Raw genomic sequence first — 20,540 nt, 5'->3', positions numbered from 1 at the left:
AAACATAAACACAACTGCCTATTCCTCTCGTAGCATTTTTCAATTACCTGGCGCATACTGAAATTCTGATCATGACAGCCTCTCTGTGGTCTGAAACCACACGGGGTTTCATCCAACTTCCTCTCAACGACTAATCGCACACTCCCTTCCAAGATGCCAGTGAATATTTTGCCAGGTAGACTAATCAATGAGATACCTCGATAGTTGTTGCAATCCTTCCTGTTCCCTTGCTTGTAGATAGGTGCAATTACTGCTTTTGTCCAATCTGAAGGTACCTTACCAACACCCCATGCAAATTTTACTACTCTATGAAGCCATTTCATCCCTGCCTTCCCACTATACTTCACCGTTTCAGGTCTAATTTCATCTATTCCTGCTGCTTTATGACAATGGAGTTTATTTACCATCCTTTCCACTTCCTCAAGCGTAATTTCACCAACACCATTCTCCTCCTCCGCATGAGCTTGGCTATTCGCAACACCAAGAGTATGATTTCCTTTTACATTGAGAAGATTTTCAAAATATTCCCTCCACCTCTCCAGTGATTCCCTGGGATCTATTATGAGTTCACCTGAATTACTCAAAACACTGTTCATTTCCTTTTTCCCTCTCTTCCTAAGATTCTTTATTACTCTCCAGAAAGGTTTCCCTGCTGCTTGACCTAGCCTCTCCAGGTTATTACCAAAATATTCCCACGACATCTTATTGGAATCAACAACTATTTGTTTCGCTGTGTTTCTTTCATCTACAAATCCCTGTCTGCCTCGGCCCTTTTTGGAGCCATTTCTGGTAAGCCGTCTTTTTACGTTTACAAGCTGCTCTCACTTCATCATTTCACCAAGATGTTCGCCTTTTCCCATCTTTACACACAGTTGTTTCTAGGCATTCCCTTGTTGTTTCTACTACAGCATCCCTGTATGCCACCCATTCACTTCGAAATTTCATTCGAAATTTCTCACTAATCATATCCATGTACTTCAGTCTAATTTCCTCGTCCTGGAAATTTTCTACCCTTATTCGTTTGCAGACAGATTTCACTTTCTCTACCCTAGGCCTAGAGATACTTAGTTCACTACAGACCAAATAGTGGTCTGTGTCATCGAAAAATCCCCGGAAAACTCTTACATTTCTAACAGATTTCCTGAATTCGAAGTCGGTTAAGATATAGTCTATTATGGATCTGGTACCTTTAACCTCCCATGTGTAGCGGTGCATAGCTTTATGCTTGAATAATGTATTCGTAACTGCTAAACGCATACTAGTACAGAAGTCCAGAAAACGCTTCCCATTCCCATTAGCTTCCATGATGTCCCCGTTAAAATTGGCGATATTGTGAATATTTTCAACAAGTGGAAAGTAAAAGTTTTATTGTCTGCTTGGAACTGCAGCATGTCATTTGGGGAGTAGTGGCGAGCTAAGAACGAGTTTTTTTCGTCGTTCAGAGGGGTGATACACGGCCAGGACTGTGCCAAGGTCAAAGCAAACCACGTGACTCCCGCCGCACGCGCGCAACTCACATTCTGGAATAGTCTGAGCCAATTAAATGAGACTATCAGCCAATTATCGTTCTCGTTGAAGATCACACCTCCCAGGCTGATAAGATAAAAAGGCCTTGTTACGAGTAAATCGCTCTCTCTGAATATCCTTCTCTCTGAATATCCTTCTCTCTGAATATACTTCGCTGTGTTGCTCTCTCGGAATATTCTTCGCTGTGCTGCTGTGTGGGACACTACGTTATCGGACCACGTGGAGAAATAATTTCCAGTTCAAGTCGACGCCCGTTCTGCCAGAATTTAGCGAGAATTAGTGAATTCCTATGGAATAAAAACGCTTTAAGAACCAAGTTAAGTGTGACTGTGTAGACGAGCTATTAATATTCGACGTGTGCTTGTGCAAAATACTTAACCTTGTCATCTCAGTTACAGCTTGTGACCGGAATTCTACGGAAGTCGTCTTAGAAGTTGAACACCTCAAGATGGACAATTCCGCAACCACCGACAACACAACTTCATCGACGTACACCTGCTACAGAGCCTCCATGGAGCTGTAAAATGTGAGGCGTTTCTGGTAATTGGAAGGAGACTGACCGGAGGAAAATGCTGGAATAATTGACTGACGACGGGAATCGAACTCCATCTAAAACTTTAGTACCTTTTAATTTAATTTATCTGTCTTACCTTTTGTACAACTAGAGGTCTTTCTTCTTTAAGTCGTAGATCTATTAGTTTGTTGTAGTTAGAAATATTTCATTTTTCCACTTCTTAAGGTGTCGTGGTAGACTAGGTACGTGTGAATGAAATTTTGAATCTATTAGAGTAGACATGTAGGTTGTCTTTGAATGATTTACCATGCTTAGGAGCTTTATACTTAATAATCACTGACCACACGATAAATCTACTTTCCTTGTAATGTTGAAAGTTACTGGACTGAAACTTGCGTGTACATTTTGAGTGAATAGGGTCGAACCTAGTGTCTTTCAAGATCACTTGTTGTATTTATGATGAAGTCATCTAATTTTACGATATTCCACGAGGATTAGTAGATGTAATAATCACTTAAATAATAATAATATTGACTAAAGATCGGGTAAAACAGAATTAAACGCTCGTGAGCCATAAATTTACTGTAGAGTCCTTATATGTGAGATTGAATGTGCTCTGTTCATGAAGGGTCTGGAATATGACCAATCCTGAGGGATATTTGTTGTATAATTGAGCAATTGATGATTTAATGATGATATTTGACTTATTCTTGTGTATTGGGAGCGCAAGATAGATTATAATTATTGGAGCACGTGTTGCGAATGTATTTCACAGGTAGGGAATAAAAATAATACGATTAAGGCTCACGCTCGCGATAGTTTCAACCTGTAGCCCAAACGATGGTAGTGCTTATGGATTTTACTAGAATCTTCCATTATAATTTCATGAGTTAGATGAACTTACGTTGATATGTGAAATGTGTTTCCACCAAGTGATACCCATGACTTCGATCACTAGCCACCATTAATGAAGGATAATTTCAGTACACAGATTATTTCTGCTAGATATTACGCGTCCTGACCACTCGTAAAAATCATGAATAAACTTGCCAAAACAGGATTCGATGTAAATAATGTACATAAAAGACGTGTTTCCTAGTGTGAATGTGTGTGTGTATGTAAATATGCATATTTCTCTTGTATCATGTTGGTCCCATTTAATTTGATCTGGTCGTGCACTTGCTGCGACGCAGATTACAGTCATCGTTGTGTGTTGCCTTAAGAAGTAATTTTCATGTCCTTAAGGGAAAGTTTGATCAACTTAAGTCGAGGAAGACTAGAAAAGGATTTATTTTCTTCATTAGCGAGATTTAAAAGGAAAGATCATCTCGTTATTTTACGAAGGCACTCGATTTGTAAATAAAATTTATTTAACTAGCTCACACGTGGATAATGTAAATTTCTGACTCATTTATAGTTGAACTTTGAAATATTTTAAGATTAATTTGAATGGAAATGAAATACAAAGATCAGAAGTAGAAGTTCGTTAGCCGCATGATTACTGTGAGTTATGGTGAAACCAAGTCATTAATAATTAATTGAAAATAATTATTCTGAAATGCTAATGACGATCATTAGGTAAATGATGCAGTGGAAAATTAATGAGAACACGATCGTGTAACAGTGAAACATATATTAATTAAATGATGATAAATTAATAATAATAATAATAATAATAATAATAATCAAAGTAATAATTAATTAATTTTGAGAATTTTGAAATCAATTTTCATTTTCTACTGAAGTTCATATTGGTGCCATTGACTAATATTAAATACTGCAAATGATAAATTCAGTTGAGTACATCTTAAAACCACGTGTTGAGACTACTTTGAATTGGTAAAACTTTGAACACATTTATTGTAAAACCTTCGTTAGCAAGACAGTTGTTAATTATTTTACGAACCTCTATGTTAATTTATTTAAATTCTTTCAATCAAATATTCTGATTTGGAAAGGCAAGAGGCCTAATTTTTCTTTGGTTTTCATTACAGCACAATAAGGCTGAAGATTAAGAACACGTGTCGCTCTAAATAAGGAGGATGAAAATCAATATTATGGAAGTTCTATGTAAAACAAAAAAATATCAGTAAGAATATTTTCATTTATTGTTTGCTTATGTGAATAAATGTCAGAGTGTTGTTTTAACATTTCTTTTTATCCTGCTTGGTCATCAATCCTTAACATCCCTTAAATTCCTCTAGAAAGTGATGGCCAACGATCGAACGGTCCACCTTGGGATCTCTCGCTCGATGGCTGGGCTTAGCTCGGGAAAAATGGGGGCAATATCTTCCCCCCATTTACCGATCACCCTTTCATATCCTTCAGTTCTATTCCCAACTCTCGCATTGAAATCGCCATAAAGAAATAAAGTGGCAGGGAGGTAAAAGCGTGTAATCTACTATCGTAATATCTAAGAACAAAAACATTGTAGCACCCACAGGAGGAGCTGGAAACGAAGTTAAACTTAACTTGTTGAGAGGATATGTAATGTTATTTCAGTGAGTACAAAATCGAATCAAATTTACAAAGAATTTGGCGGTACGAGCCCACAAATCAGTATGATGCTGCACCCACTCCGGCCTGGATTCATGCACCGTTTCTTTTGGGAAGGGTGTCATAAAACCTTTGAATCCTCTGCTGAGGCAATTTGGCCATAACTGTTGTAAATGGTCTTTTATATCCTGGATACTGGCATTGGGATGGTGTTGACATCCGTTCTGGTCCCGCACATGTTCCCTCGGGGAGTTATCTAGGGATCTTGCTGGCGATGGTCATCCAAGGTAGTGCAGAACCGCGATTCATCGCTGAACAGAATGCGACGTCATTAATCAGCTGTCCATGCTTCGCACCACTCCATACGCAGTATTTATGTTGTGGTGTTAATGGCAACCTAAGCATGGCACTGTAATTCTCTAATCCGTCTACTGCTAGCATCCGACCGATGGTGTGGGATGACAAAGAATATTGCAGGGATTCCATTACTTGTTGTCGGATGCCAGGCGCAGATGTGAAGAGTTTATAATGTGCTTGGTGCACAATACGGAGATCTTCCCTTGTGGAGGTCTGACGTGGTCGACCACAAACCTTGACGACCAGTATGCCTGAACGTACGTTCTCATCCAGTCCAATATCGGACCACTGTCAAATCCGAATACCGCACAAATCTGGATATTGCACGATTCGACGAGCTGGTCTAATGGAGACCCCAATGGGGCCCCTTTCAAACTCTGTCAGGTGCAGATAACGCTGTCTCACTCGATTACGCGGCATCTCCGTGTTCTTCACAGTGATCACGCAACATCTGACGCTGTCCACGCACCTTATATAGCCGACCAGGTCTGGTAACAGTACTAAACAACAACACTAATGCACTCTGATGGCCGTTCTACCTGTCACAGAGAATTGTAGCTCTAACCTTTTGCACATTCACCGATGGTGTGTACGTGACATCCAACAATTTATTCTGGGTGCTTCAATATTTTGTTAGGCAGTGTACGTGCAATGAGTACGATATAAAACTGATACTTTCTAAGATAAAAGTGATTTCGGTAAGGAAGAAACAGAAGCGTCAGGTAAGGAATACACAGCTGGAACAAGTACGTAGATCATTTCACGTAGGTATTTAGCGAGTGTATTCTTCCAGGATGGTAGTATAGCAAGTGAGTTTTGATAAAAGCATGAAATCTAATGAAGTGAGCTCGCAGTTGCCATCAACAGCATTCTGTAAGAAAGAAGTGAGCACCCGTACGAAACTACATGCTTTCAGGCCAAATTTCTTGTACGTGAGTAAACGCTGGGTGGACTAAGGTTATTTTTTCATATGTTAGTAATAACAGACATGATATTAGCGAAAATAATTGCTGGCACAAATAGGTGAGAACAATGGCAGGAGTGTAATCGGAATGAGTAAATAAAGTTTAAGTTGCGCGCATAAACTGGCTTCGGTGGTGAGATCATTTGAGGTTACCTAGGAGAATAACAGTCTCGGCCATATTGGGTATGAGAAGAAGAGAAAGACCAAGAAGACGATGGTCAGATTCAGTTTCTAATTAATTAGGGGTAGGGAATTAAACGAGGCCACGGAGCCAGTTACAAATAGAGGATCATGGAGGCGTTTAATAAATTCTGAGTCTTACAGAGTGAACGCTGAAAGGCATAACAGGTTATAATGGAGATGTATTCCGCCCTCTAACTAAAGCCGTGCTAAGCAGATTAAGGTTTCAGTCCATGTAGAACTATTTTGTATGCTTCATATTTTTTCTTGGCGTTGTCAGGCGAGGGAAGTTCCAACCTAACAGAAGCAGAACCTGCCAACGAAGTACCTACGCAATAGATAAACAATCAAGTAATAATCAATATTATGAATGAAGGATTAATAGATAATTACGACAATATTTATGAACTTTTCGGCCTACGTTTGTAATTTGCCACTTGCCAATTCAGCAACATTTCTTGGGTCGGAATATCCCTTGGCATATTTCGAAAACGCTTCGGCGCCAAAACATGCTTCAGTGCTGAAAATCCGTGTGTAAAAACATTTACATTAGCCTACTATGGCACGTTTCTATGGGAACGAAAGATGAAATCTAATTCAGAATCCTTAGGGTAATAGTGGGTTTTTTCAAAGAGAAATGTAAGGATGCTAAGTTTGGATCTCCAGCACTCAGCCCTCAGGGAGAACGCGCATACAGCATTTATTTTGACGGGACGCTAATTCATGATGATGATGATGATGATTATCGTTGTCTAAACAGACCTAATATCTAGGTCATCGGTCTGGGACGCTATTTTCTATAAAGGAATCGTCACCCTGCAAAATGCGTTCTTATCCGTACTTCTCCAAGATCGTCTCCACATCAGTCTGTATTCTGACGTAAGACGTCAACTTCTTGGTGTGTTGTTATTATGAAGTCATTTTAGCTGTGATGAGAGCTATTTCTGTTCAGTGAGCTACACTGATTCACAACTATAATTTATTTTAGCTCAATACAGGGCTTAGGTTCAATCACTTACCAATTTTGGTTGCCGAGAGATGATTTCCAGCATATTATACCTCTAAATAATTAATGTTAGTTGTCAGTAGGTTTGTTTCCTTTCTTCTTTTTTGGAAGAAATTGCATGTCTGTGTGAGTGCTGTTTCACAGCGATAAACTGCTCGATTTCGGTTCATGTGGAGTGCCAGGACAGATTACCTCATCACATGTGAATCACAGTGAATCATATGTGGTACTCGAACTGGGCAGCTAATAATTTATGCAAATTCACAATAATAATATTCATGCGGAATCATTATGCTAATATTCGATTATTAATAACAATGATTATGGTAACAATGTTCGTAATATTCTAGAGAATATGTGGTTCATTTAGAGCGGAATATGAGAGAGGCATGCTTAAGCATGTTGCTGTATGCTTACCATTGACCTCTGTCAGTGTTGTGGCAGTTGGATGGTAATGATAGTAGGTCAACAAATTAATTGAGTGGCTTATTTTATAATGTTGAATTATGATAGTTTCATATGCTTTTATGCTCCTTTCAGCTATAAAATACACTTGTACCTAGGCATAATCCAAATATTTAACAGGATCAAGTCAAGCTTGGAAGCGTATAGTAATTTTCTTACCATATTTTCCTCAACTTTCAATTTAATGAGTTAAGAACTGCTATCGTCGCTATGAAATCTTCGCTGTGTTTGTTAGGCCATCAGCCATGATGAAGTTAAAGTTATTTTTCTTGTGAAGAACTGACTTCGTTAATTCTTGAATAATTGGTTAAAATAATGAACTTCAGTTTAGGGAATAGCACTTGACCGTATTCTGGTCTTGAGATAGCTACCCGAACCAGAAAATTCATCAAGCAGAAGGTAGAAGGATTTTAGTAATTCATTCAGTGCTGTTATGTATTAATACAATGACGTTTTGTTATTTTTTAATTAATGTCAAATTCGATGTTATGAGATCAGCAATACACATGACCAATGGGAAATTATTTTGTTTTAAATAACGTAGAGCCATCTCTTCACCCTAAAATAAACTTCATCGACCAGACAACCCCTTCGAGATGTAAGTATGTCATGCTCAGTGAACTTCAACCATACGGTATGTATCGTCACACGTGTGCACAATGTATGTATACTGTATGTATGTATGTAATAAATAACTAGAAGTTCAACAGTTCAAGACATCAAGGCGAATACTGCACGATTTTGACCAAGAAGAAAACCATTTCAAAGGATGAAACGCTCTTCATACGCAAGAATAATGTTCTAAAGCTTCCTACTACAGTTAAAATAGTGGTTTTCAGGGATGAAGTGGGGGAGAAGATGGATAATTTTCCTTTCTCCATCCTTAAAAAAGTAAAATTCTTCCTCTTTATCATATTAGACATATATGAGGGCAGATCAAAAAATAAGTTGCACTTCCCAGTTATGGCCATTTATTACACCACCTATACAACAGCAACACGACTATAACGATATACACTGTAACGTAACTTTTCCACATAGTTTCCAAGAGACTCCAAACATTTTTGCGAACGCACAACCAACTTGTCGATGCCGGATGCATAGAAATTTCCTCCAGCGTTCTGCAACCACTCGGAGACAGCAGCCTTCACCTCCTCATCGGTCTGGAAACGTCGACCACCGAGCTCGGTTTTGAGCTTACCGAACTGATGAAAGTCACATAGCGCTAGGTCGGGACTGTAGGGTGGATGTTGCCAGACCTCCCACTTGAAACGCTGCAGCAGTTGTCTCGTTTGGCGGGCCTTGTGAGGTGTTGCGTTATCGTGCAACGAAATCACACCGGCGCTCAATTTCCCCCGACGCTTCTCTTTAATCGCTTTACGCAACCGGTGCAACGTTTGACAATACGACGCCGCGTTGATCTTTGTTCCTTTCGGCATGAATTCCACGTGCAGCAAACCCTCCATGTCAAAGAACACTGTCGCCATAACCTTACCGTCTGAAGGTTGAACCTTGGCCTTCTTTCGTTGTGGTGATGAGGGGTGCACCCATTCCATTGATGTTCTTTTCGTTTCGGGGGTGAAGTGGTGGACCCACGTTTCGTCGCCTATGACGATTCGCCGCAGAAAACCGTTGCCGTCTGCGGCATAGCGTTGCAAAAATGCCAGGGAGGATTGGAAACGTTGTCTCTTGTGCTCATCGGTGAGAAGTCCGACTCGTTGGCTGAACGGTCAGCGTACTGGCCTTCGGTTCAGACGGTCCCGGGTTCGATTCCCGGCCGGGTCGGGGATTTTAACCTTAATTGGTTAATTCCAATGGCACGGGGGCTGGGTGTATGTGTTGTCTTCATCATCATTTCATCCTCATCACGACGCGCAGGTCACCTACGGGTGTCAAATAGAAAGACCTGCACCTGGCGAGCCGAACACTTCCTGGGATATCCCGGCACTAAAAGCCATACGACATTTCATTTTTCATCGGTGAGAAGACGTGGGACCCATCTTTGACACAGCTTACGATATTCAAGGTCCACGTGAAAAATGGTGAACACACTGCCATACAGCATATTCAGCTGCGTCGCGATTTCTCTCAGTTTAATGCGCCGGTTCTGTCTAATGATCGCATTCACACTGTTGACCGTTGCACGGGTCCTGAACGTTGCGGGCCTGCCTTCTCGATGGTTGTCCGTGATATCCGTGCGTCCGGCTTCGAGTTGCTGACAGCACTTTACGATACCTTGCCGGGAAATGGCCTGCTCCCCATACACAGCACTAATTTCACGATGAATATCCGTGCAATTCTTCCTTTTGGCTCATAGCAATCGGATTGTCGCACGCGCCTCATATTTGGAGTGAACGTCCAGTTGATGCGCCATTGCATTTGGCCGCTATTCACACAATACTAGACGAGACACCACAGCGACCTGCCTATCAGACATGTGGGCAGTGTCTGTCCCTTTCTCCGCTGTGCCCACGTTTGCGACACACAGCGCGCTGCTGCGGCAACTTAGTGCAACTAACCTTTCGGTCCACCTACGTAATCTTCATTTTGGACTATTATACTTTTCAGTATTCAGTCTGCAAGCCTCTGTTAATCTTAATTTACTAAACACCTCCACGAACCTCTACCTGTAAGTAGCTCTTTGCCCTTTCGTAATTCTATACAGGTTATCCTTATATAATTGGGAACCGAATCTAACAATAGTCATCTTGTTCTCCCATCACTTCTCATATCCTCCATGACAGTCACGAGCGAGACATCGGGAAGTGAGGACGTGTGAGTAAGCTGAGGAGTGCAAGATGGGAGTAACAGTACAGCATTACAAGCTAAGAATTGGAAGATGGCATGGTGAAAGGTGGTGTTGGAAGAAAGGTGGAGCAGAGAGAGGGAGATAAATTAGTGGTTATAAAGGACTGTTGAAGATTATGTCGTGTGCGACGGTTATTGCGACGTTACTGGTGGTAGGAGGTATAGAAAAGAATCCGGGACCAAATCAGGGACCGTTCGGTTGGGAGGAATTTGAAGAGATAAGGAGAGTGGTGAATGAAGCTCGCAAAGGAGAAGAAATAAAGGAAGTGATGCAGGAACACCAGGCAACCCAAATGAAGGAGACGAAGGACTTAAAAAAATGTATAAAAGAAGAAATTGGAGGGGTAAATGACAAGTTAGCGGAGATAGAAGATGAGGTAGGGAGCTTGAAAAAGAAGGTGTTGGTACTGGAAGAGAAGTTAATAGCAATGAAGAGGGAAGTAAGGCTAGCGAGGGATGAATCAGCAAGAAAAAATATGTTTGTGTATGATGTCCCAGAGGAAGGAACAGAATCTAAAGTGGAGTTAATATTGAGAGTGGTGGACATAGTTTGGAATAAAATGAAGATAAACTTCTCTGAAGTGGATATTGATAATGTATATAGAGTAGGAAGGAACAAGGGACATAGGCCGGTGAAGTTAAGATTAATTTCAACCCTGCTGGCTGATATTATTCTGAGGAATACTGGAAATTTGAAAGGATCGAACATTTATTTGAAGGCTCAGACTGAGAAAGAAGACGGGATGCGGCTGAATATCCTTAAGCGACACATGTGGCGGGCTAGAGCGCAGGGATTGCGAGCCAAGATAGTGGGGAGGTGTCTGGTGACTTCAGGCAAAAATTGGTCCTGATCGTGGTCACAGGAGGAACTGCTGAGGATGGAAAAATGTGAGTAGGAAATGAGTTGCAGAAATCGAGAGCAGGGAGACATCAGTGGGGAGAAGGAAAAGAGGAGACGGAACTGCGGTGTCAGCAGTCAGGTGGTGGGGATAGCAGAGACCTTGGTTAGTCAGAGCAACCCAGGAATGACTGGATCAACAAATAGGACACTAGACCGAAGTGAAGTGAGTTCAGGTATTGAAGAGGTGATGGGAAGGAAAAGGAGTCAGGGTACTGACTCAACCTCCCCGAATAAGAGAAATGCAGAAAGAAACTTGGAGAGAAATCAGGCGTTGATTAAGGGGAGAGCGTTAAGTTTAAAAGATCTATGGGGAGGGAAAACAGGCTTTGGCACGGAAAAGGGGAAGGATTGGGGGGGGGGAGAAGAAAGGCAGAGAAGGGGAAAGGGATGGTGAGAAACCATAAGGAAGAATTACGAGAAGTAAGGGGGGAAGTGGTGAAACGCAAAAGTATAGAGAGGGAGCGGGAGGAAATAAATAACTAGAGATGGTGATAGGGGTGCTGAATATTGAAGGGTTGCTTTTTTTTCTTGCTATGGGCTTTACGTCGCACCGACACAGATAGGTCTTATGGCGACGATGGGATAGGAAAGGCCTAGGAGTTGGAAGGAAGCGGCCGTGGCCTTAATTAAGGTACAGCCCCAGCATTTGCCTGGTGTGAAAATGGGAAACCACGGAAAACCATCTTCAGGGCTGCCGATAGTGGGATTCGAACCTACTATCTCCCGGATGCAAGCTCACAGCCGCGCGCCTCTACGCGCACGGCCAACTCGCCCGGTATTTATTTATTTTAAATGGGTATATGAAGGGGATAGTCCGGGAGATTTGACGTATATTGCAACAAATGGAGGGAGTGTAGTGGATATAGGAAACAGCTCACAGATAGCGTTAAGGAGAATAATAAGTTTTGAGGTGTTAGAATGTGGGTTAACGGAACATATGCCTATCAAAACAAAATTGAGAACTTTGGTTGCTGATGTGAAGGGAAAGATGGAGGAAAGTAGGGAGAGATATAGGGAAGGAGGATGGAAGTATATATGGGATGATAATGCGAAAGAGAAATTGAGCCGGTATTTGAAAGAGGAGGGAGAATTATTAAGGGTAGGAACTGAAGGGGCGGCAGAAGGGAATGATATGGACAGTGTGCTAAAGTTAATAGAACTCCCTGTATGGAGGGTGGGGAAGAAAGTGAGAAGGGTAGAGGGAAAAAAGAACAAAATGAATGGATGGTTTGATGAAGACTGCAGGAGAAAACGTGAGGTAATGAGACCCCTAGGGGAGTTTAGGAAGGAGGGGGAGCAAGAAAAAAGGAAGGAATATTGTAAATTGAGAAGGGAATATAAGGAGGTATTGAATGAGAAGAAAAGAGGATGGAAGGAGGCGGAAGCTGAAAAAATAAATATATATTGTAGAGAGAAGAAAATTGAGAGGATATGGGAAACTGCCTTCGTCCAAACAGAATGTACTTTACTAACATTCCATGCAAATATTATCACTCTGTGAAGCCGTTTCATCTCTTTCTTCCCACTATATTATATCATTTCAGATCTAATCATATCTATTTTTGCTCCCTTACGACAATGAATTTTACTTACCGTTCTTACTACTTCCTCAGAATAATTTCACTTCCTCCCCATAAACTCGGTTGTTCTCGACGTAAACAGAAAGATTTTCTTTTAATTTGAATATATTTTCATATTATTCCTTCCACTTGTCCAAAAACTTCCTTGATTTTTCCAAAACTATGCTCCTCTCCTTTTCCCCCTACCTTCTACAATTATTTATTACTACTAAGAAACGTGTCCCTGCCACTTTACCAACGCTTTCCAGGTTATTACCAAAAATTTCCCACTAATATTTTTCGATTAAGGTATTATTTGTTTAAGCCTGTTTCTTTCATTCTTTGGCTTTTTTGGATGTTCTTTCCGTTTACATTTACAAGCTGGCATCGCCTCATCATTCCAAAAATATGTTCGCCTATTCACCCATGTTCGTCATAGGCATTCCCTTGCTTTTTCTACTTCAGTATCCCGGTATGCCAACTATTCTCTCTCTTCCCGCCGAACCTACTTAGTGACTATTGTTTGGAACTTTTCACTTATCACATCCATATACTTTTGTCTAATATATTCATCTTGGAGATTATTTACACTTATTCGTCTGGAGACAGTTTTAACCTTCTCAATCCCACACCTAGGGACATACTTACTTCATTACGGATCAGATAGTTGACGGTGCCATCAAAAAATCCTCGGAATGCCCACATATTCCTTAAATATTCCCTGAATTCAAATTTGGTTATGACGTAGTCTATTAAAGATCCCTATCACCTACCATCCCATGTGTAGCGGTGAATAGCCTTATGCTTGAAAAATGCATTCGTACCTGCTAATCCCACACTAGCTCAGAATTCCAGTAAACGCTTCCCATTCGTAAGAGTTTCCACGTTTTCTCACGTTCATCCATGACCCTCTTAGCTTCCAGTTCAATTTCGAAATCTCGAAATGAAATCGCCCATGAACACTATTCCATCCTTGCTTTGACTCTGACTACGATTTCACTAAGTGCTTCGTCAACCTTGTAAATTTCATCCTCATTTCAACCCTTAAATTGTGAATGTCCTGAGGCAATTCTCATCCTGATTTCTCCAGCTGTTAAATCTACCCTCATAGTTCGCTCATTTACGGGCCTAACAACGGCTATGTTGCGTTCGATGATATTCCTGATTAAGAGTTCTACCCCACATTGACCCCTTCTCCCCCTTTTTTTAAAATTTGTTTCATGTCGCTCCGACGCAGATAGGTCTTATGTTTACGATGGGATAGGAAGGGCTGGGAGTGGGATGGAGGCGGCCGTAGCCTTAATTAAGGTATAGCCGCATTTGCCTGGTGTGAAAATGGGAAACCACGGAAAACCATTTTCAGGGCTGCCGACAGTGGAGTTCGAACCCACTATCTCCCGGATGCAAGCTAACAGCTGCGCGCCCCTAACCGCACGGCGAACTCCCCCTGGTGCTTCCCTTTTCAACACCTGTTAATAACAGTTTATATTCTCTTATTTCTTCCCCGTTATCTCCATTTTCCTGAATATCATTACATTTAAATCGTCTAGAAGCTTCTTATTTGCTTACTCATCCAGTTCTACGTATTTTTTCCATGAGCCACATTAATATCGTTAGCTCCCTATCGAATTCCGTTTCATTTGCCAAATTGTTTCTAAGGAGTCTGCTGTTTTTCGGATGGAGGTGGGACTCTCTTACTAGCAGAGGTCTGATGTTTGCTTAGAATGTTCTGAGCTCGTTGAATTATGTGAAGCAGGATGCCACTCTATTTATACATAGTCCCAGTGAGAATACCTCCTTTAACGGGTTAGGGACACTGTGGATAATATACAGTGTTAAATTCCACGCCATGGGGTTTGGTTTTAATATCAGAGTAGTTCAGAAAGTAACCTGGACTCCTATTTCATTTTCAAGGGACTTCATGCAAACTAGTGAAAGTAACAGAGACGGCCTCCGAGCAAAAGTGACGTCATCCATTAAAGGTGTGCAGCGTAGAGTGATACCTTGCTGCGGCCAGTTCGCACAGCAGTTGGAATGATGAGGATTGCCAGGCAGAAAACAGCTTCACAACAGGGTGGCAGAACTGTGAAGTCCAATGGAGAAGAATTCTTGGGTCGGCGGGACAAGATTGAAATTTTAGATGTAACAACATTATGGAAGTTAAGACGAAAATCATTCTTTAAAATTAAAGGAAAGGCAATAAAGGATAGACAAGAAATCGTCTGTCATTTGATTACAAACTAGAGAAAACTTAACTTAAACATGAGCAGAAGGTATAACCAATATTCACATGTTTCGGTTCACACATTTGCTCTGGAGTAAAGCAGTAAGAGTTGGATTCCATCAATTTTTTTTTAATTAGTTAGGAGTTGAATCGTCGAGCTAGCGCTTTGCGTAACTGATAGCACTGAAAACTCAAATATTTTTGGTCCATTTATTCCTTTGTTTTCATTGAAATGCGATTAGCAATTGACGTCAATATAATTATATCACCTAAAGGTAGAAATAAAACTCTTAAAGAGGGTCTGCACCAACATTCCATCTCATCCGTGCCTTTCAGCCACTGACTGATTGATAACAGTTGTTGATAACTGAATTTCTACAACACTAGAATAGAGGTTATCGCATAGAATACAGAAAAGGGAAGGCGAGTTTACACCATCTGAGGAATGAAGATATCGCACAAACCAATTAGAGGATGACAATAAAAGGCAAGAAATTATACTGGAGGTAACTTCTCGTATTCATCCGAAGCTGAGTACAGCCTACATTGAGCCAATGCGATAATATACATCCCCTGTGTTCATGACACCGTACGGGCATCCAACCACAGTTCGTTATTATTGGAAAAGACATAATTTCTGTCGCCTTTGTTTTTATAAATAAGTACACAGTTTGATATTAAGGCATCAGAGTGACTGAAGTCTTTGTGTGAAAGTAAACTTACATTCAGTGCTATCGCAATCCATTGGTGTGTCAATTATATGAATTAAAATGTGTTAATGAAGCAACATATACTGTAGTGGATTGAAATGTTAACTCCGGAACGGGAAAACTTCACGTGATAACGAGCTTGTGCAGGGAGATGAATTGGCGATTTCCTAGAGATTTACGAAGACAGGAAATCTGAATGACATAATTCCCAAACAATAGCATTCTAACAGAACAAATGCCGATCAAATTGCAGGAATATTATTGGAAGTTATACACATAAATACTGTATTTGAGTTATTTTGCACAATAAACAGGTTTCTGTGAACTCTTGGACTGTAGATAAACTAAAATTTAAAATAGAAACCATCGAACAATCGAAAAACATGGTACGGATTGTGTACCTGCAAGCTAAGGCAATGATGGGCAGCTACGTCATGTCTGCAGTCCTGAAAATGATTTTACGTAATATGCTATTTTCAGTTCAGCAAACTTTGGGACTGTACCTTAATGAAATCCATAGCCACTACCTTCCCAGTCCTTTCTCTTTATCTATCCAGGTACTATAAAAATCCTATCTGAGTCAGAGTGGCGTAAAACATACAGACAAATCAACCGAAACCAACCAAATATTAATCAATTTGCAATAAAAGTTGAATTAATTTTAATACGATTTTCAGTACATTTGCTAATGATATATTTGATATACAGTTGAAACATTATCAAACGAAGCATAGTCTTATTTACTTCGTTATGTTAATTTTCAAAATAGTACGGGAGCACAGAATAGCCTTGATTAATGCACGAAATTCTGCTGTATGACGTAAAAATGTACATGATTATATTGCAGGAGGAATATTGGGGCCCATATTATTTGAAGACACTCTAAATTCAGAAATGTACCTCATCCAACTACTTGCACCGTCTTCGAAATGCGTGTTGGTAATAAATTACAATATGGTTCTTGTAAGAGTACGCACTGCACGGAATTCTTTTGAATCAGTAAGTGAGGATGGAAAAGAAAGGATCGTTAAAATCATTAAAAAGGGCGATGACCAACTCATTATTTTAATATTTAGCGTGTGCGACTACTATGAGTTGGGAATTCTAAAATATTGAGTCTGCAGCAATTTACTGTACAAAATAAGAGCAGCATTAGGGCAGTGACTGGTACGGTCATGCAAGCAAATGTGTTGCAAGTGATTGCATATTTCACATACTTCATTACCGAATGTCTGAAATATGTGGTCGAAGATGGATGTCACTTACAACAAATCTAATAACACAGTTTTCATTATGAAGTAAAGTCGGTGACTCACTTGGCTTTGACCCAATGCGGGTTGCGCTTACTTCCGTACGAAGGCTGAAAATTTAACTGCAATGAAATACACCGTAGGGACATCAGGTACGCTGGAAATACTGCTGTCTACTAGTGTCATGCAAAACACGCTGTATGCCCGGTTCATATTTATCGAGTATTTCCACGACCGAAGTTTGCTTCTCAGAGGCGGGGCAAGCTATGTTCGTTCGACCTTGCCCCTCATTACTGGCTACTTCACGCGCTATCTCAGTCTTAGGTAGAAGCGTTCGCCTCCCTCCGTCCTTGTTTAGCCGTACTCTGCTAAGTTTGCCTCGCGTAACTTTATCTCTCGAAACATTACGCTTTTGCCTCAATGGTGCACTCATGACTGGGCATGAAACTGTTAATCGTTAAACTCATATTTTTAGACTATGTTTCTGTACTATACTGGACTGAGGCTGCCTCGTATGTAAGAAAACTGGAAATAATGTAGCAAACATCCATCACTCCTGTCGGAGAAATGGTTAATAAAATTCACGTGCTGCCACGTTTGTTCCTCCTGGCTAGCGTACTTTACTGCTCTGTATACAGAAATGAAATAGGCTACGTTTTATTAATGCATTTCACTACTAGCCATACCAAGGACATTGTATATAGACTGCACAGATTAATAAGTCATTATAATATATAAAGTTAAATATAAACCTCAAAATAATGTCAAAAGTCCTCTTTTCTCTGCAAGGAAATATTACTAGTGCACAAACTCTAACTCCGATTTGGGAATGAATTGCAAACTAATTATTTACTGATATGATTGTTATGAATTAATAACATGTCATTGACTTGGCTTGGGTCTCGCTGACCCCTACGACTAGTTAAAAGCATTCCATCTTTTATAAAGGATTTTTCGCTGCTTGTACTGGTTTCTGGAATGCACAGCGTACGTCTGGCAATTGTTGACAGAGTAGGAAGATTGATTCCATGCTCCTTCTACAAGAGCAGTAGGTTTTCGTTATCTTCGTCAGCATTAATATCGCAGTACAACACAACTTCGTCACCAGCAGCTGAGCTGTCGCTTGTACAGACACTGAAGTTGTTCTTTTTCTTCGGAGGCTCTTATAGGCTGGTTGATGTATGCATAGTGCGACGTGAAAGATCTACACAGAGAAGAAGATAAAATTGGAAATAAAGTAACTAAACAAGATGTTTGATGTACATTATAATAAAATCACTTAAGTAACTACACACAGCAAATTATATTACGAACATAATATATCAGGTGTTATACCGACACGTCTGACTTAGTCCATTGCGGCCTTACTTTCATCTTCTTCAAACATTTTCAGGTGGCGAAACAAATGCCATAGAAATGTGTCTATTTTGTGTACAGTTGAGACCTGTACCTTTTCACTTAAGAGCTTGTGAACGCTGATCTTTATTTTACGGATTTCCTGAAAATAAAATCAAAGTTCAACATAATATTACAGTAATGACTACATGCATATTACTAACGTATTATAAACTGCTGAAGTCAGTCATTACCAAATATCTCACAGTCTGCCGCCGTTTATGGAACCACAAGAGTACTTAGTGAATTGTTGGTGTTATTCTATGTCCCAGGTCATCTTCAGCTTCTTTGAATGGTTTAAGGAAAGATACCATCTGTTCTGCAACCTCATAACTGAAGCCATCTAACTTTTGCAAGGCATAATGATTTTGCAACAATGTAACTATTTTGATTATACTCGTTAAAATCAGATTATAACATCGCATAGGGACTATTCCACCTCGTAATTACTTCTCGCTGTATATTTTTTATACTCGACAGCAAAACCGCTTTTCCTCAGATACGTCATCACAGCCTTTGCGGCGTTTATTCTGTTTACAGATACTGGAACATCTTCCACAAAAAAATCTCATCAAGTACGTGCGCAAGCCCTGCATTTATGCAGTAAGGAGCACAAGGGAGACGCCTATGATCTTCAAAAGCTGTCTTTATATTTGAACCGTAACCTGTTACGAAAAACATGTCTTTATAATCACAGTGAGGAATATTTAACTCGGGCATTCTTCCGTAAACTTCCTAAATTGTACAATTGTTTTCCTTGTATCTGGAAATTTTGTAGTAAAAAGCACATTACCGACCAGCTTCCACTCTCTGTCTGTACGCTGCGCAGTCAGCGTTAGATAACGGATCTGGTCAGTCTACATATGAACAGTAGCCGAGCAATATTTGTCATGCATGGCAAAAATAATCTGAGGCATTATTTCGCTTCGTACTTCATTTGCCTTTGCTTGGACGTTTCTACTAATGGTGGAAGGATTTGGTAACACATCAACAATATCTACTTCACCAAAATTACAACCGATATTAATCACCTCTTGCCCTAATTCTTCAAATCTTTCCCCGGCAATAGTGTTAAAGGGTCGGAAGTCTTTGGAACATACGAAAACACGCGTGCTGGGTATGGTTTGCTTTGCATTGCCAGTTAATGCTTGGCGAGAAGGGCAAGCATTAAATTTTCAAACGCGTTTTTTTAAGGAGTTGTACCGGATTTATATACTAACAGTGCATTGCATATTTCACAGGAAACATGCCCTGTCTGCTGACTGCCTGAAGTGACCACAAGCAGAAACTTCTTCCAAACATTAGAACTGATCCCACCTCTTTTGATTAGTTTATAATCACTTTTTTAATTTTAGCCATGACGTCGTCCATTAATTTACGTGACATGGTGAACTTCAGCGCAAAACTAATGGCTGACTCAATCATTCAATCACCCTTTTATGCCTTCGAATTCCCGGCCTTTGCTCTTTGTAGACAAGGTATTACTCATATCTGCATTAGCCACGTTGCTTGCAACGTCAGTAAAGCAAGCAAGGTAGTCAATAAACTTCACTTCGAACATGCCCTGTCGAACGAATCGGAGGGAACACGGGTATTCTATCTTACACCCTCCACTCATGCGCGATAGTTGCTGCATATGCATCAAGGTACATGTTGCTTCTTCTTGGTTACCCATCTCAAGTTTGAACAATGCACGCAACTAGTGTCTAACCAGTCTTTCACTTTGTACTTTGATTAATCTATATAAATAAAATTGTAGGGGGTCCGCTGTCTGTAATTTCTTTTGTTTTGCCAATTTTTCAGATATTTATCCGTTTTAGGTCAACTCAAGACCGAATCGGTGGTTTTTACGTTTCGTGTCTGTTTGTTTGTCTGTTTGTCTGTCTGTCTGTTTGTCTGTTTGTCTGTTCCACCATCACGTCAAAACGGCTGGATAGATCTCAACCAAACTTCATATTTAGAGTATACTCATCCCGGGGAAGGTTTCGATATGCATATCATTTTAAAATCTTTGAATACACGGGGGGTTTATAGGAAAACCAGAATGGTTTTTCCACCATCACGTCGAAACGTCTGGATAGATTTCAACCAAACTTCATATTTACAGTATACTCATCCCGGGGAAGGTTCCGATATGGATATCATTTTAAAATCTTTCAATACACGGGGTGTTTATAGGAAAGC

The sequence above is a fragment of the Anabrus simplex genome, chromosome 2 (assembly GCF_040414725.1).
Source record: "Anabrus simplex isolate iqAnaSimp1 chromosome 2, ASM4041472v1, whole genome shotgun sequence".
NCBI classification, from domain to species: domain Eukaryota; kingdom Metazoa; phylum Arthropoda; class Insecta; order Orthoptera; family Tettigoniidae; genus Anabrus; species Anabrus simplex.
The sequence above is the reverse complement of the archived record's forward strand: the minus strand, read 5'-3'. Positions refer to the sequence as shown.